At 43.2% G+C, this 17459-nt stretch overlaps 1 protein-coding gene across 3 annotated transcripts in view; it reads left to right on the forward strand.

Annotated features, from left to right (window-relative positions):
- The window catches only part of CASTOR2 (cytosolic arginine sensor for mTORC1 subunit 2), a 144824-nt gene that overhangs the window by 79563 nt on the left and 47802 nt on the right, over positions 1–17459 (forward strand). Inside the window, exons 1-2 of one of the 3 annotated variants that reach the window (XM_042025880.1) lie at positions 15469–15666; positions 16060–16201. The exons of the other annotated variants lie outside the window; for them this stretch is intronic. The gene's annotated coding sequence lies outside the window, so the exon portion shown is untranslated. Of the gene's footprint in view, positions 1–15468; positions 15667–16059; positions 16202–17459 lie in introns of those variants that run through there. 3 annotated transcript variants of the gene reach the window in all.

Genomic DNA, 17459 nt, shown 5'->3' on the forward strand with positions numbered 1-17459 from the left:
CTGCATAAATGGAGCCTGGTACAGTCTGTCACCCAGGTGAAGCTGCTCTGAAGATGGATTATTGTAAAGCAACATGTTGCTAACATTTTCATGGTGAGGTTACTGGCTTCCTGGCCTTGGCACTTGGTTGATGTCCCTTGCGTCCAGTCTTTCATATAGGCAGTGAACTTTGAAGGTATTGAAGTAGGGAAAAAGAAATCAAGTGCTAGGGTGTCAGGGTTTGATGCTGGCTAAGCGCCAGGCACCCACAAAAAAAACCTATTCACTCATTTTCCTCTGCTATAGCTAAGCAGAGGAGGAGAATTTAAAACAAAAAACTTCATGAGTTGAGATAAGGATTAGGGGAAAAACATTTTAAGGGCAAAACCGGCCCCAGCCGCCACGCCGGGAAGGGCCTCGGCGGCCGCGCCACAAAAAGGCCCAGCAGCCCCCTCTGAGGGCCCGGCAGCCCCATCGCCACCCCTCAGAGGGGAAGATGAAAGAAACTTCCCGCACTTTTTCCTTTCTTAAATATGTCATCACAGAGGCGTTACCAACTTCTCTAATTGGGCTAGCAATCTGCCCTTTGTCAGAGCCTTCAGCGATGGGCTCTGTCCTGGACATAGCAGAAGTTTAGTGCAGCTTTTCCCACCCACTAAAAACCAGACTGTGTTAAACCAACACATAGGGTCAAGGGAGGAGTGAATCACTGTGATTTTCAAATTTGTAAACATGCATATTCTAGGTTCAGGGAAATTTGGGGTGAGGGACACACATCACCTTCATGTACTCTGGTCTTCTTTCTCCTAGAACTGGCAAGCCCATTTCATGTAGATTATTGCAGACAGCAGACCTTAGGTCCTGACTGACCTCTTCTGGATCAGAACCAGAGAGGAGAAGCCATTTCATTTCAGCACTGAAGCAGCTGTGAGAAACATCCTTCTGAGGTGCAGATCCGTGAACACAAAGCAAGACTCTTGGTCTTCTCACACTGAGGTTCATCTGCAAGATGGACGTGACAGTCCTTCCTTAAACCTTCTTTGGCTGCCTGATATGGCTAGTAACTTCTCTAAGGCCAGAAATCCATTCATTGACACATTTTCTAGAAGGAGGAGGTTCTTAATCTCAGCTCATACTTCACAGTAAATTGCCCAGTACATTAAGAATAATGGAACTATTTGAAAAATCTCAGCTAGTTAGAGTGGCAGAAAAATTTTCATTCTATTAAGAAAAGGATAAAAATAAAAAAGCCATCTTGCTGGCAGTGCTTTGTTTTGATAACCATCATCCTCAGACAACCCTGTCTGACCTTGGATTCAGGGCCATCATATACTTAGTAGCACACTGAGTTCCTATTTCAATAACATCAAAATGGTGAATTGCTTTCAGTGTCCTCTTTTCCTAAACGTAAACTTTTACGGTATATATATAAAGTGTCCTCTTTTACTGAGAAAACAGCTTATAAATAAGTCCAAGCACAGAACCCATCTAGCTACGAGCAATCTTTAACTTTCTTTAAAGATACAGAGGGAAGCAAACTAATAGTTGCATCTGGTTTTCTGAATATTCCTTCTATAACTATTTTTTCTTTAGTTTTTAATTGACCAGTAACTAGGCCTTTGTATCTGAGGCACAGTGGCATAATTTACTTTCTGACATTTATAATGCTAGATTCCTCCCCTGGATGGCCAGGAGCACCTGTGGTTGCTAGGCAGAACATGTTTTTCTCTACTAAACCCATGTACAATAATTCTCTTCTGATCTCTGTAATGGTTAGACTATGCTTTGTCTGAGGTTTTCAGGTTTTTAAGTAATGTGGTATTAATTACCTAAATTCAAATTAAAATGTGGGGATTTGACTATTGCCTAATTAGAAATATGTGCTAGGTTGGGGAGGGTTTTCCTGCAATGCATCTCTACTGATATAGATCAATAAACATTTTGGGGGTCTGTGATTACATGGGATTTCTGCCCTCTCCCAAGAGGCAGTAGGGTTTGGTGGTTAAAACTTTTGGGGGAAGGAAGGGAAATGAGAAATATATAATATTCCAAGGTCTGCTTTGCGTCACCTGGGGAAAGGAGCACTTTATCTTCCTCTTAAAGCTTGTATGTGAGTGGGTTTGCAAATTTTGACAGCATATATTATTCCTTATGTTTGTAACCTGCCACAAAAAGTCTTCTGGTTCAGTTTCTCTGCTCACTCCTATTTAAAGAAGTACTGCATAAATAATACATATTTTTCACTGTTTCCTCCAGCAGATGGGTGTGTATTGATATCTATTTTTGTTTCACAGCCTGTGGTGAGAAAGCCAAGACTTCTCTTCCTGAACCACTTGACGGGCCATGATTTCCTCCTTAAATTTATTACATCTTGGCTGCTTCCTAGCACTTTCCAAGGTCCGATATAAATGAGTGGATAGATACCAGGGCTCATTCTTACCAACCCCTCTCATAAATGCAGGACCTACAAAGCTTTTCTGACTGAAACAATGAAACAATTCACTGAAATTTTAAGTTGCTCTCTAAGATCAGGATGCAGCTCAACAAAAAAGTAACAGCCCTCCTTATATTTTTTCACTAGAGAGCATTTGACCATCTGCTTGTTCTTCCACTGGTGCATTTCTGTTTTTTTCTGAAGGGTGGGCTTTAGGGGAAAGGGTGGCTTGCCTTGTTTGTACTGAAGCTGGCTGTAGTCTGCCAGCTGTGAGGAGATGCCAGGGTGCTAAATGTGCAAGGAAGGGCCAAGGCTGAACACATGCTCTAAGACCTTTTGAAGCATTTATATGTTGCAAGTGCAGGTAAGACTGTGATTTGTCATCTTTCCCTACTTTTTAAGTGAACTTTATATGGAGCACCCTGTGAGAGATGGGTAAGTGCTGTTGCCCCCTGTCATAGGCTGAGAAGTGAAGCACAAGGAAAGCTGAGGAATCAATGATACAAGCAGCAAGATGAGTCCCTTTTCCTATGGCTAAAAACATTCAACCATCAGTTCCCAATCTTTGCTAGCTGTGAATCTACTTTAGGTTTAAGCCATACTTTTCTCAAGTTCATAATGTGAACAAGGAAGTGGATTTCCTCCACCTTGGCATCTCATAAATGCTATGACCTCAGTCTAGAAATGGAATCTTCAGTAACCCATGAAAAAAACCAGTCTGTCATCATCTGCAAACAGAGAAAACATCTCTTTCGTGGTAATTGTTGCAAAACGCCAGTGCACAGCACTCCCCAGGGCTGGTCTTTGAGCAGGTTTGCCAGATGGTCTCATGAGTGCAGGAGATGACTCAGGTTTCCCAAGGATCACCAGTCATTCATCAAGGTGAGAAAATTTCTTTTCCTGACAGGCTTGGAGGATTGTCCTGATCAAGTGAGATTGGAAAGCCAAACAAACTTAAATGCTGTCTGTACCCAGACAGAGACTCTCAGGCAGAGGTTGCAGGTTTTGTGCCCAAAAACTTCATCAACTTTATTTTTTCCTGATGCCAGTGATCAGTCTTTTCCAGCTTTCCAGGCACAAAGTCTCCAGAACTAATGATGGATCAAGGGTAACTCATAATCCCAGTGCAATGTGTCTAGTTTTTTGGTTTTCGCTAGAATCAGTTGAAATCCTTCTATCTGACTCTAGAATGCAGACTGGTGCACGTGCATGACTCCAAACTAACAGTTCTCTTCGGGAGAATTTGCTTGATGCTTTGATGTAATTCTTGTGCAGTTAAAGGGGGGATGATTTTACTTTGCATGCAGTATTAAGCTGATGGTGGCACACTGGCCAACCATCGTCTTCTTCAGGCTTTTGGCCTAACAGTCACAGTCATCTTGGGTTTGTGGAAGGGCTTCTCCATGGGCAAGTAAGCCTTTCTCAAGTGAGCAGCTTTGCTATTGCAATTGCAAGGTGAAGACACAGGGAACCAGAGCACCATGATGAAGTTCATAGGTCTGCTGCAGGCTTTTCTGTTTGACCTTGGACAAGTCTCTCACTGTGTTTGTTTCCTCATCTGATAAACAGGGATAATCCAATTAAATCACCTCATAACAGGCCTTGTAAAGATTAATTAGTAAATGTGGAAATGCTTTGATAATGTAACAGGCAAGGGCCATTATAAATAACAATAATTGAGGTAGTTTCTGTCCCTCAGGATTCCCTATTACAATGGGTGCACTTTCAGCCTACAGAAAAATCAGGTCTGTAGTGGAACAGATTGGAGATTATGGTGGGAAAAAATACCCTTTATGGGAAAAGTTACATAATCTTTTAAAAATATCATATTTTAGCATTTAATCTTGCACAGGATTAAGATTCACAACATCAAGGTTACAGTCATACAGTTAGGAAGTTAGTGGCTCCATCTTCAAGTCTTGTTTGAAATGTAATTATTTGCTCTACTCTGTTAGTTCAGTGAAATCTTGTCTGACATACTGTCTTTTCAAAAAAAAAAAAAAAAGAAAATACCATTTTTGCTGTTTTGGTTGAAAATGCAGAAGGAATTGTAAACCTGAGTCCAACTGCATTGGTTCTTCTTTTGTTACTCTTTTATTTCTGTGGGTGTGGCTTTTCAGTGGAACACGCTACCTGCGTCCCCTTGCTGGCAGTAACCAGAGCCAGCAACATTGCCTTCGACTGTCTGGGCTAGGTCCTCTCCACCCCTGGCTTGCAGAATGTTGGGGTTTTAGTTTAGTCCTAGTTTTTTTCTGTTAAAGGAATTTTCCCCCCCATACATGTTGGTAGGGGAACAAATCGCTGAGTACTTCAGGAAAACAAAGGACTTGGCTGCTCTTTTGTTTCACCTGGGGGCTGTGAGCAGTTGGTCTCGGCGTTCAGAGAGAGAGAAGCTGCTTGTTCTTTTTCGGCCATTTTTCGTTCTGCGGAGAAAGACCCCAGGATCCCCAGCCCACCTTCCCTGCCCTGCTGGGAGCCGGGCTGTGACCGCCCTGCCCCGCCGCTGCTTCGAGCCTTCGCTGCGTTGTAGCCGTGCTCGCCCTGCCTGCCCAGACCTCCGGGGGGTTCTCCGTTGGGATACACCTCGTCTGCCACCTGGAATTTGTGCTCGTCCCTGCTGTTCCAGCCTGCCGTTCCAGCCTGCTGTTCCCAAGGGTCCGGCCGGACACCGGGATCGGCTGCCCAGCGGTTTGTGAAGCCTTTGTCCCATCCCTTCCCGGGATCCCGGGGCACCGGTGCCGCGGGCTCCCCGAGCTCGCTCCGGAGCGCCCCCTGCAGCCGCGGGGGAACCATCGCACCTGCCCTGCTCACCGGGAGCCGCCAGCGCCCCTGCCGGCTGCGAGCGGAACTGCACCCGAGGGGAAAGGGCCTGACAGCCGAGAAGGCTGGGACTGGGTTTGGGATTGTTCGCTGTTACTGCCAGAGTTATTGCTGTTTGTTTGACTGGTTATACACATACAGATATATAATAGTAAAGAACTGTTATTCCTATTTCCCACATCTTTGCCTAAAAGCCCCCTGGATTTCAAAATTATAATAACTCACAGGGAATGGGGTTGCATCTGCCATTCCAAGGGAGGCTTCTGCCTTCCTTAGCAGACACCTGTCTTTCAAACCAAGACACAGAGTCTGTGAGGAAAGCCTTTGCCAGGAGTCTTTGAAACACAGGGAAAGTTTTGTCAGGAAGTGGGAAATCCGCTGATTTCCGCAGTTCCTGTTACTGGACTATCGGAGACAAAATCCTCAGTTCTTTTGGGCTGTGGCTGCCATTTGCTCGTGAAGCAGGGTGAAGAGAGGCTGGCCATGGTGGTGCTTTCCTGACTGGGAGCAAAAAGCCATGGATGACAGATTGGGAAGGACCTAGCTCTTGATCATAGCACAGAGAGGGCATCAAGGTCCCTACACTCAAGAAGCAATCCTACTCAGGACAGATGCACCCACAGCCATGCTTTGAACACATCTTGAGCCAAACTTTTAATCTTCATTGCTTGTCAATAAAGAAAAAAGCCAATTTCTGCTCCCTTCTTCATTTTCATGAGAAAATGTGAGCTTTTGGAGATTGGATCTGGTTTTAATTTTCCAGGTTTGCGTATTATTAGTGGTGTGCTATCCTGTGAAGAGGAAGAAAAAGAGTAGCCTGATTTCCTGAGAACTGACCAGAGCCTAAACTGGATTTGTATTCCCAACCCAGCTCTCCAGTGAGAGTGGACATAATGATTATTTTTGGAATCTACCATACTGTGTTCCACGTTTTTGCCAAACATAATAATGATACTTTGTTTTTGGAGTGTATTCATACTTCCTCTCTTACGAGACCTCTGTGAGGTAAGAATTATTTCCTCCCACATATGAGGAAACTGGTAAAAAGGAGACCAAATGATTTGTTTCAGGTCACATACATACTTTGTGGGACAAATCAGATTTTGCCTTAACTTGGAAGCCCAAACTGGCATCTGCTTATCTGCACTTCAAAATCAGACCTTATTTACCAGTGTATTGCAATAACCTGAATATCAGTTCTAAGACACTGTAAAACTGTAGTTTCCTCATGATCCTCCAGGTAGTCGGTAGCGAGTCCATCATCCCTCTGTGTCCATGGCCAGGTGGGAGTTGTGCTTTTATATTACAACAGCTTTTGTATATAGACTTGACTTTCCTGTGCAATACCTTCTGTTGCTGGGTCAGTGTCTGGCCTGGCAAGAACTTTGTCTCTTTCTCTTAAACTCAGACTTTGGCAATAGTCTGAGGTTTTTGTTTCTTGCAACAGAAATCAGAAGTAGAAAGCTAAGAAAGGAGGCTATCAGAAACGGATTTTCCAAGTGGACATTTTTGTGCATTTCACAGACTGCACCAATCTCATTGGAAATGCACTTCTCCTTTTTGTTTAATTCTTAAAAAGTCAGTGTAAAAGTATAACCAGCTTAGTTTTTAGATTGCTGACAAAGTTACAAGGATTGCAAGAGGAGAAGTAGTTGAAAATGAGATGAAAGCAGAGATTTCTGTATAAACATTTCCTTTTATCAGTCCTTGATTGCTCTCTTAGTAGACACTTGCAATGGAGCTCTTTCCTCAGGAGGTGCTGCTGCTTTTAAATGGTGAGAGGGCAGCCTTCTGATATATGGATTTGCAAGTTCAGCATCAGTCCCTCAAGAAGGACCAGTGTTTGTTATCCTATAGCCTGATTGAAAACAATAGTTGCATGCCCTAGTTAGATGATGAGTCTCTTGGAAAGCAGAGGGGATACTTGTCAGAGTCAGGATTTCAGAGCTGGACTATGTGTTTGTACAGCTTTATTTAATTCCAAGTTACCTTTGGGTTATTTAATTTCCTGACAGCTGCAAAAACAGTGTTCTCAGATAACCATGGCTTCTAATTAGGCAATGTGCCTAAAATGGTAGAATGTTTTATTTGACCATGACACTAATGTTTTGTATGCAGCTTGGAGATGAGAAAGTCAAGCAAGTTGGACTTTCAGCTTCCTTTGGCAGAGCTGTGTCTCTCTTGTGATCCCCAGTGAATAATGCTAAAGGCATGCCTGCTCCTCTGCCCCTGCACTTCAAACACTTCTCATTGTTTTGGACTGTGTCATCTGTGAATCTGCCTTTCAGCTGGAACCACCTTCCAGAAATATGTTTTATCAGCACAGCAGGACTAACATGACTTGCATAGCTGAGGCTCCAGAGCATTCCAGGGACACACAGACAACAAGAAAGCAGGTGAGATATACCTGTAGCTGAGGGTTGTAGCTCCTTGGGGATTCTATTACACTGCATAGCTGCCCAGATGTTGCTTTTATGGCTCATGCACTTAGTACACAATCAGGCAGTGATAGAAATAAACATACAAGTCAACTATTCTTCCAAATAATTTATTCCGTTTAGAAAGGGTGTTAGAATCAGGTTATGTTAATTAGATCCTGACATCGTTTGTGCTTGTAAAAGGTTTACGCTTTGGACTGTACAAATTGATGATCTCTAAATTCCCTCCTGTGAGAGCAAAAACTGGCTGTTGGGGGGTCTGTCGCCTCCTTTAATTCTTAGACATCCCTTGAAGTCTTGAATCTAAAAGAAGATAGGTAAGTTTTTTCTGCCATTTTGATCCCTATTTTAATTCTTTTCCAGAGCTCATAATTCCATTTACATTCCATAACACTTCTTACCATTGCAGAACTTTTAAGTTCTTTGTTTAAGATCCTGTTCATATAACCATGATGCAAAATTGCACTCTGATAAATCAAATGCCTACTTAAAAGTTTTGCAACTTCAATTAGGCATTTGCTAACCTGCAGTCAGAGTTCATCCCTGCCTTTCAGCTGAGGACTATTTACATCATGTCCTATACCACTGACCGGGGGCTCTTCAGAAGATTTCTGTATAGATTCTCTATAGCCAGTTGCTTTTAGGTGACTGGTCATGCTCAGATACCGTAATACAATGAAAGAGAGATTACTGCATCAATTGCAATGTAAATAACAGTGAAAAATTATTCTCTGTAATAATCTGGCTTTACCCAGTTTTTTTGAGATGCTGGTCTGTTTGAAGGTGCTGTTGATGTTGGCTCAGGTGGCTATATGAGCAGTGCCCATGGGTTGTCCTCTGTGTAAGATCAGAAGGGATAGAAGATGAGCAGGAAGTTTTTATTCTTCTTTCCCTACTACAGTTCCCTAGCAGTCAATAACTGAGGGATTCCTGAATTACAGGTCAAATCTGCATTACCATATTTAATAGCTATCAGTATACCAATCCACCACAAAGTTGTCTAACCCCTTATGAAGCCTCTTCATTCTTTTGGTCTCCATGACATCTTCTGTCAGCACTCTGATAATTTCATTTGGTTTTAGCTGTTGTCTGTTTGCACTGTAGCATGATGATGTCTGTGGTCTTACTCAGTTCTCCTCCCAACAGTTCTTAAGGATCTTTGAGCATCAACTTGTTGTTTCTCAAAGAACTATCCACAGTGTCTCCAAGACTCTTAGGAAAGAGGATAAACAGAGCCGTAATAAAAATACAAAATAACATGGGTTGTGCCAGGTTATCCTGCAAATGTTCCTCCATTGAGAACTGACTGCTTACTGTTCTTTTTCTTAAAAGTCCAGTGGAAGATCTTCGCTTTCTAAGACAAATTCTTCCTTTTAATGAGCTGTTTCACAATATATCTTCCCTTAAAATCCCATCTCTGACAGCTGTATTATAGCTGTAGTACTCTTGACAGAAAAAATCCAGTTGATTTTCTTGTGATAGAGAAGAATAAAATTCTAAAATAAGAACACTTAATCCCCAGAAGACAAATCAAAAGAATTACAATATGTTTGGGTTCATACCTCCCTCTGTCTTTCCCCCTCCCTCTCTATGAATGTGCTTATCAGTTTGAATCACATAGTATATAAATCCTAAATCCTGACTAGAATCAAATTTAGGTGTAAGATGCAACATGCTTCTTCACAGATGCAATTAGCTTCCTTCAGAGTAGCATAAAAACTCAGGTATATTTTCCTTCATAATCCTTCTCCAAGATTTCTGCAGACCATCTAGGCACAGTAGTAAACACGTTCCCAGTTTTGCTTGTCTGTTTTTCTTTTGGGTTTGCTCCCTCTGGGATTTCCAGCATCGTGTTTTACCAAAACATTCTCATGTTTATTTGACAAGATTTACCAACCCCCTTTCAGGGTTCCAACTTTCCTAATTCCACATTTATTGAATTTTTACAGTTTGAAAGAACTATATCTCCACAGTCACAGTCTGCATTTATTGTTTGAGTTGGTTTTGGAGTACATGAAATTGAAGAGGTTGATAAAACATGAGAGGTGACTTTTCAAGGACTGGCAGTGTCAGCAGCACTGGCATTGCAGCTGACAAGCCCTTGGAGGGTCCCCAGAAATCTGATTTCTTAATCTTTGTGTCTTTCACATCGCTGAACAGATTGCAAGCACTAAGTAACTGTTAATCTCTGGAGCCCTGCTAAAGTAACTGTATCTGCAAGGTATTTATTTCACAGTTGTTTTTCTTTCCTGCTTCCCTGGTGTTATGAATGGATGATGTGGGTTTAAATAACTCCCTGCCTTTTGCCCAGGCCTCTGGCAGCAGGCAGTAGTTTTATTGAGGTGGCACCCCAAGACCCACTCTCGTTCGCAAGTTCTTTAATAATGGCTCATTCAGTCTATTATAGAATTAATTATTTATTTAATAGACACAAAACTAATAGACATAAGACTTTAAACAGACTACTACTACTACACAGGAATAAGACAAAAATAGACAACTAGTATTACATGCAGGGTTAAAGGTACCATTAATTTTACAGCTAGTGAAGAAATAATATAACGGGATCCAATGTTTCTTACCATCCAATTGTGATGGGGAGCACACATCAAAATCCTTTCCCTCAATTTCCAGAAAAGTAACCCCGAAGTTGCATCCAAGCTTCAGAGAGAAGTCATCCCTCACGTTCCCAGGGAGTGTGTAAGAGACTTCGGCCTCTGTGCTATCTGTAGTGCTTTTATAGTGTAAAGCAGGCCTTTTGGTCACCTATGTTTTTTTCTTTTATCTCTTCCTATATATGTTGTCCATACCAAGGTGTTAATTCTTGGTTAGGCTGGCAGACCCTTTGGTGCCAGGAGATACCTGCTGGGCCTTGCCCACCTGGGTTTCTCTCCTATCTGCACCAGCCACCTGTGGTGGGGAGAGGGGTGATATGCCCTGCCACACCTGGGTTTGGTTAAGATGTTTATTTACTGAAATGCTTTGAGCTGAACTTGTATACTTAAGAGTTGCCAATTTAAATATATATAAATATATATATAAAGCCTGTGTATGTTGGTGTATATACCTATATTTGTATATGTATCTATATATTCAGGGATACAGAAGAGGTTTAAGAGAAAAAAAATTTAGCTCCTCTTTTTCAGAAACCTGTCCTTAAACTCTAGCTTAAAACTGAAAAGTATATTGGATTTTCACTGTATCTTCCAGGACCAAACCAAGTTTTTCTGTAGTTGGTGAGTTAAAAAAGCAGCTCACACACGGACACTGACATCCATAAGTGAGGCAAGCTCAGTAGTGCAGGGAATCTTCAGCAGCTAGATGACAGGTTGTGTCCTGACCTCTTGAGTACTGTTGTTGTACCGCTAAAATCCTCAGCTTTTAAGTTTGGTGAATTAGGTGTTTTATTTTGTTTCTTTTGAAAAGTTAGAATTGAGATTTTGGAGAAATGGGATGATAATTTATGTGGACCATCATGTGGGTAGACCTCTGTTGGATGCCTGTTCTTGCATTTTAGCCAGTGAGCAAAAATAAAGTAGCCTCTTGAACAAGCTCTGTACTGTTTGCAGCAGACAGGAGTGCCTGCTCTGATGGATGTTTACCATGGCTGTTCATGCTCTAAACAGAGCAGAGATTATTTTCCCCCCAAAATTCATTTTTAGAATTTGTATAAACAAATTCTTGACCTAGATGAGTACTCCCAACATGCCACAATGTGCCTGGTTTTAGTGGCTTGTATGTACCTTTCTTTACAAGGAAATGTATTTATGTATCCAAGAATCAAGGACAATCCATGCAAGCTTCTCAGATTGTCTCAGATTACCACCCATTTGGATAAAAGGAAACCACAAGTTGAAACCAGTTTGCTCTCAGAAGTGCAATCTGTGCATCTCATAAACACGAAGTTCAAAGGAACTGCAGAGTGTACTTCACTGACCCCAAAGGAAAATGCTCTTGAGAACAGGAGGTTTAATAGCTCTTCGTGGAGTAATGGCTGCATCTTTATGGCATTTGCACCTGCTTAATTTTAAGCATATTAAGCTGGGTTTTAGCAAGCCACTTGCATGCTGAACATGGCTTAAATATCCAAAAGATGAGGACCCTTTCCTGTCCTGCCCCATAGAAGTGGGGAAAGGCAAGGCAGGTGGATGAGCCTGATTCTTCACAGGGGGGAGGAGAAGGGTATCAGCAGATGTCTTCTCCACAAAGAGTCTCCTTGGGTGGCTGGGTTTGACTTGGGTTCTCTGACAAAGGGCGTTGATGTTCTGTTGGCAGTGCAGAACACTGGATTTGGAGCAGGGCTCTTTCACACAAGGCATGTGCCTGGGGTACTCACTGCAGTTTCAGATGGTGTTTGTCACTGATTCTCAGTCCTTACCCAGCTGCTTTAAAAAGTCGCTTCAGCTGAGAAGTTTCTGGAGGGAAATTTACTAGGGACAAAACAGCCTGTTCTATAGAGATTCCTGTGGTTGAGTTCAGTAGGGCTTTGATGGACTCTTCTAGACTGGGACGCTTTTGTTGTCAGTTTTAGTTAGCTGGGCTCCTGACATAGGGTGCAGTCTGCTTCCTTGTTTGAAACTGGAAAGGTGATGCTTTGAAAGCAGTTAGTGGAAAACTGGGTGAAGGAAAAGAATTAAATACTGCTTTTCATCTGGTGCTTTATGTGGGTTTGAACTTTCCTGTTTCTTTTTTTTTTTTTTTTTTCCTCCAGGGAACTCAAGGCAGCTGATTTCTGGTCCATGGCTAGGTCTCCTAGCCTCTGCCACGGCATAAAGAATGATAGTCATGTGGTCCAAGAATCAAAAATCTGAAAGGCTCTTGTGTGTTTACCAAGTACTTTTTTTCCAAGCGTCTATTGCACCTCAAAAGTGTGTGACTAAGTTCAGTTGCTGAATAGTGACAATAATATGATTTCTACAGTGGATAGATATGCAATAATCTATTGTTTTTCTCCCAGCTTCTTTCTTCAATTCTAACAATGTGGTGTGGATTAGAGAGTAAGACTGATTTGGCCTTTTTCCTTTGAGGTGAGTGAAACAAGGCAGCTGCTTGTCAATATAACCCTAATTTGACCTGATCTTCTCCAGCTGGGTGAAATAGTGGAGTAAGAGCTGGAGTCACTGATACACTTTGCGTGGGTAGTGCAACCACTGAAAACACATCGAGCTTAGCAGGTTGGGAAGCACTTAAAGAGAAGGCACTTGTACTCAGAAACGCGAGAGTGAAATAGTGTAGAAAATTCTGTCAACTAATGGTCTGAAAAATATTCAGCAAAGGCTATTTTCTACCCTTACTTCTAATTACATCTTATACATTAATAGCCTGAACAACTGGAGGGAGAATCACACACATTAATGTCACAGTTCACTTGGGATAATTTGTTTTGCAAGATAATGAACTGTGTTAGCAAAAGTTTAACACTTGCTCTAGGTGGGGCTCACAGTTCAGCCTTCTGGTAACTTTGCCAGTGTTTCTCAGTAAAATGCCCATGGTCTTTGACTAAATCTCTGTGACATTCAGTTATCTGGAGGGAGATTATGCCGTGACTTTCTTCAGTTATTTTTTATTTTGTTTAAGGCGTTGGGAGGAGAAGCTTGGAAGGAAATACTGCAAAATATTGACAATTACTTTTTTTGAAGAGCTTTAGTCCTCTCATGCCATGGCGGTGGAGGTGGCTGCGTGAGAAAGTCCCTTCACTTATTAAAGTCATTCAGCCCAGGTGGAGGTTTGTGCACCCCAGAGTTTTTCAGCCGCAATGTCAGGAGTGTGTCACAGTTTTACACTGCTTAAAAGCCAGGCATCCACGAGAATCGTAACAAAGGGCTCATGAATTCAGATTAGAATTAGGAGAAAAAATACCTTAAGGGCAAAGCAGGTTCAAAACTTAAACAGTATAAATAAAATTTATTATTAACAGAGTTAAAAGTTAAAAGGGTAGTAAGAACTAAAATAAACCTTTAGAACATTTTTTTCTTCCCAGTCCTTCCCTCTTTCCCACCGACAACAACAGGGAGACAAAACATGGGGTTTTGGTCAGTCTTTCACTTTCTAAAAATCTTTCTTCAGTTCGTTCAGGGAAAGAGAAGGGTCTTTCTTCTGTTGTGCCGTGGGATCCTTCCCACAGGAGATAATTCTCTGTGAATTTTTCTAGCGTGGTTCTAATTTTCATGAATAGCAGTCCCGCCCGACCTGCTGTAACGTGAGTCAGTCCCATGAGCAAAGCAGTCTTCCCAAAACTGCACACTGTGGGTCATTTAGTTCATGGGGTGTCGTTTTTTAAGGATAAGCTGTTCTAGTTTGGAAACAAGGGTTCTCTGTCTCTGGAAGCAAAGGTCTGCTCTCTGTGTTCAAGTTCCTCACTAGATTACAGCTTTGTAGCATCCACTTGCTCCGGTGTGAGTACTCTTTCTCATGGGCTGCATCCCCCCATAGACTTCATGGATTATAGGGAAACAATTTGTTGTATTATAGTCCTCACCACGACTTAGAGAGAGATTTCAACTCTTGATGCTTGGAGCACCTCCTCCCCCTCTCTCTCTTTTCACTGACCTTGCTGTTGCTATGTTGGTTTTCTCCCCATGTCCTCACTTTCTCCTCTTTCTCCTACTAAGAAGAAAAAAACCTGCTATTCATAAGTACCATTGTCAAGAAATTCCCCTAGTTCAAAGATTTCTGTAGGATTTTTGCAGTGCTGAGATGTGTGGGGGAATTAGTCGCTATGTTTTCATCGCTAGCATGTGGTCCCCACTGGCACCGCATGGGCGGTGCCGGTCACTGCAGTGCCGGCTCTATTCTGAATCGCCCCAAACTGGGCCAAGAGAAGCTTCCGAGACAAAGTCCAAGAAACAGGTATTTGCTTTACTCAGCGCGCCGGGTGCGGGGGAGATCGACCCTCCTAACACGCACCCCAGGCACACGGCAGATTACAAGATGTGGTTCCATTTCATGCATATTCATTGTTTTCCCTAGAAAAGGTGTGGTTGTGCAAACCATTCCTCAGCACTCGTTATTATCAGTAGCACACGCGGAGCGCAGGCCCAGGGCTCCCTGGTGGTCGCGTTCAGGAAGGCTCGGTGGGCATTTGATGAAGGCTGAACGTCTTCCTCGCTCTGCACTCTTCACCTTTCTTCTCTAGGCATGCACAGTCTCCTGTTAGCTGTTTCAGCAGTTTCTTCACTGGTTTTAGCAAGCTTTGTCCTTCATTTTTGCAAGCTTTGTTCCCTATCTCTTGCCAAGTTATTTGCTAACTTCTACATTGGTTACAATGTATCTTATTCTTGCCCAATTACGCCCAAGTACAATTATTTTAACCCTTTCAATTCAGCACCTCTATTCATGCAGGGCGCAGTTTAAAGGAGAAGCTCTTGTCGCCGCTTCTGCCCTTCTGTTGGCAGCACGGCTAGCTAAAAATGGCCATGCCAGAAGTTCACCGTGAGCCATGCCGAGATGGCGCCGGCCGCGGGAGGGCCGCGGCCGCTCGGCCCCAGCCTCATGGCCCTGGCCATTCCCAGCGCCAGCCGTGTGGCCGCCCCTGGCCCCGGGAAGGCCCTGGCTGAGGCACCTACCCGCCCCTCATAAGAAAAAAAAAGAGACTCTGCACGCGTTTTTTCCCTTCTTAAATATGTCATCGCAGAAGCGTTACCAACTCCTCTAATTGGGCCATTAACATGTCCGTCGTCAGAGTCTTCAGGGGATTGGCTCTGCTGGATGTAGTAGAAGCTTCAAGCAGCTTCCCTTTCAGAAGCTGCCTCTGTGGCTTTCTCCACCCACCAAAAAAAATAGACTGTTTTAAACTAAGACAGAGTGACATCAAATCTGGTGGGTTTTTTGCAGTTTGTAGTGCAGCTTATGCTGGCAGGAGATGCTGTACCCTTGGTTGTAGGGGAGGCCTTAGTGGTGCAGTTGGGAGCAGAGATCCTCGGGGGTGTGCAGGAGCAAAGGAGGTTTCTGACCCTGCTGTTACCAATACAAATCAGAGGACGAACCAGAATAAAGGTATAAATAATTAGTCTGAGATTGTTGGGGACAAATCTGTGAGAGTGGCAGTGATGGAGATACGGACAGGCTGGTTGGGTGAGGGGATAGATCTAGTGTCAGGGAAGATAGGGTACAGGGTCAGTGGGGAGAACAAGAAAAGACAAAAAAGAGCAAAAGATGGACATAGGAACAAGGAGAATAGGAATAGAGTATGGGGTTTGAGCTGTAGAGGGTAACTGGGAAGGGGGGAGGTGGGAGGAGGGAAGAGAAGAAAGAGGAACAGACTGGTGGGCGTTGGGTTTGTGGGTGAGCAGAAATTGGCCACCTAGAGCACTTGCTCCTTGAACTGCCCTCGAGGACGCTCAAAGCAGCAAGTACCTGCCAGGCAACAAAGGGTGTCTTTCATTGCAGATCACCTCAGGGCAGTGGAAGACGCCAGCTACATTTGCAGTGCATGGGGCAGGAGGATGGGCTGACTCTAAAGCAGCAGCATGTGCAGCAGGCCATGAATGATATGATTGCAGATTTTCAGCGGCTTTCAGTACCCAAGATGGTAGTTGTACTGGTTTTGTTTCTGAGCGTTTTGTTTAACTATTACTGAAAGTGCCTGTGGTTATTAAGGTCTGTGGTTATTAAAAAACTCGGTTTGCCTGTGCAAATTTACCTCCTCTTGTATGTGTCTCATGAGGCATGAGGCATTCAGTTGCATCATTACAGGCTGCTGCTTTGAGCTCCATTACAGTACCCAGAGCTCTGGCACTGGGGTGGCACCTGACTCAGTGGTGAATGTGGCTGGGGCTGCAGACAGCCCTGTCCTTCCCACTGTGGGAAGCTGGAGACTAAATAAAGCAAATGGCAGGAATAGAAATACTGGTTTGATGATAAATTGGATTGTGTCCCTGCCTGTGACAACCTCTGTTTGGCAGCCTCCCACCAGCAGAGCACTCAATATTGCACCACTTTAAACATTTTCATGTGTAAGATAAATCCTCAGTTACCATGCCAGAGTGGTTGAGTAAAGCAGGCTGCAGGATGATGATTTGTGAGTTGTCGGCAAGGAACCTCCATTTTCAGCACCAGGTGCTAAATGAGTCTTTAACCTTCACTGAGGGGCTTGGGCACGTGCATTAGTGCTTTACTTGGTTTGCAGCGTTGCAGGATGAGCTGTTCCCACTGGGGACTGACCAGTACTGTGGAGCATGATCCCTGACAGATGATGAATGCATTGCTTTCCAAAATTCCATGCTGTCATGGGATCTGCAGTAAACTGATCCTATAGAGAAAATGTACAGATAATGTCCAGCTATATTGAGAAGAAGGATCACCCTTTTCATCAAGGGCACAGGTATAGGGAAGTTATAAAAGCTTAATAAATAAATTAGTAGATTATTGATGATTAACTCAAGTGCAGATTGCTTTTACCTGTTTGAAGGGCCATCCATTCCACACATGGAAGAGATGGGGCTGCAACAACCTCATATTTAGTGTTTTCTTGCTCTCTTTCATCTTCAGGATCAGTGGGGAGTTCTGGGAGTGGAGAGTCATCTCTCACTGTGTCTGGTTCAGAAGTTTAGATTTGTTTACTCTAAGGAAGAGGTCATACAAATCCAGTGCAAACACAATGGCTTTGTTCTGTGAGATGCTTCTCTTCTATGTTTTCTTTCATACCATGCTGTCCCGTGGCTTTTCACAACAGTGGGGCACAGCAGAGCTGAAAAAGTTATCTATCCTTTTGTTTCTGGTACCCAAGATTTGGAGGTCCAGCTCTAATTCTTAGAAATTAGAGGTTAGCTGTGTCAAGGCAGCACTTC

Source organism: Corvus kubaryi, unplaced genomic scaffold (assembly GCF_017639235.1).
Source record: "Corvus kubaryi isolate FWS band 111438036 unplaced genomic scaffold, C.kubaryi_AGA036_p1.0 37284, whole genome shotgun sequence".
NCBI lineage: Eukaryota > Metazoa > Chordata > Aves > Passeriformes > Corvidae > Corvus > Corvus kubaryi.